Source organism: Mandrillus leucophaeus, unplaced genomic scaffold (assembly GCF_000951045.1).
Source record: "Mandrillus leucophaeus isolate KB7577 unplaced genomic scaffold, Mleu.le_1.0 Scaffold281, whole genome shotgun sequence".
In the NCBI taxonomy this organism is placed as follows: Eukaryota; Metazoa; Chordata; class Mammalia; order Primates; family Cercopithecidae; genus Mandrillus; species Mandrillus leucophaeus.
In genome coordinates, this window is record NW_012102932.1 from 1,951,258 (window position 1) to 1,952,073 (window position 816).

General features: G+C 40.0%; 1 protein-coding gene across 1 annotated transcript in view; it reads right to left on the reverse strand.

The window, feature by feature from the left end:
* The window catches only part of SLC30A5 (solute carrier family 30 (zinc transporter), member 5), a 28,760-nt gene that overhangs the window by 1,625 nt on the left and 26,319 nt on the right, over positions 1-816 (reverse strand). The window lies entirely within an intron of this gene.

Below are 816 nucleotides of genomic sequence, written 5' to 3' on the forward strand. Positions count from 1 at the left end.
GTTTCACCATGTAAGCCAGGATGGTCTCGATCTCCTGACCTCGTGATCCACCCGCCTCGGCCTCCCAAAGTGCTGGGATTACAGGCTTGAGCCACTGTGCCCGGCCAAACCTGTGTCACATTTTTAAAATAGTTACAGGCCGGGCACAGTGGCCCAGGAAGGCTGAGGCAGGAGGATCGCTTGAGCCCAGGAGTTTGAGACCAGCCTGGGCAACACAGTGAGATCTTGTCTCTAAAATGAATGAGTAAACAAACAAACAAACAAACAGTTACACTAGTCCAAGATAAATCTTCAAAGTAATGTTCATCATTTAGTTAGTTAAAATATTAGACTCTTTTAGGTCAGTAAATACTGATTTGACATTCACAGTAGAAAAGGAAAACAGCCATTGTTTCCAATTTGGCACATTTAGAATAGGGCTTTTAGTAACTGTTCTGACCTCTATCTCCAAACATAGCATATACCCTGCCAAGTTGATTATTACTAATTTAGGAGTATATTTATAATAACTTATTTTTTGATAAATCTACTGGAACCAAGATGAACCAAATTCATAAATGAATTTTTTACATTAACTAAAGCTTATCCTCTAAACACAAAACTTCATTAATTTTAGCAATTTTTAGATATAAAACAAATCTAGACATAAAAAGTAAGTGATATTATCATTACAGAGTTGGAAGATTAGGCTGGGAACGATGGCTCGCCTGTGAACCCGGCACTTTGGGAGGTCGAGGCGGGCAGATCACCTGAGGTCAGGAGTTTGAGACTAGACTGGCCAACATAGCAAAACCCCGTCTCTACCAAAAATACAAA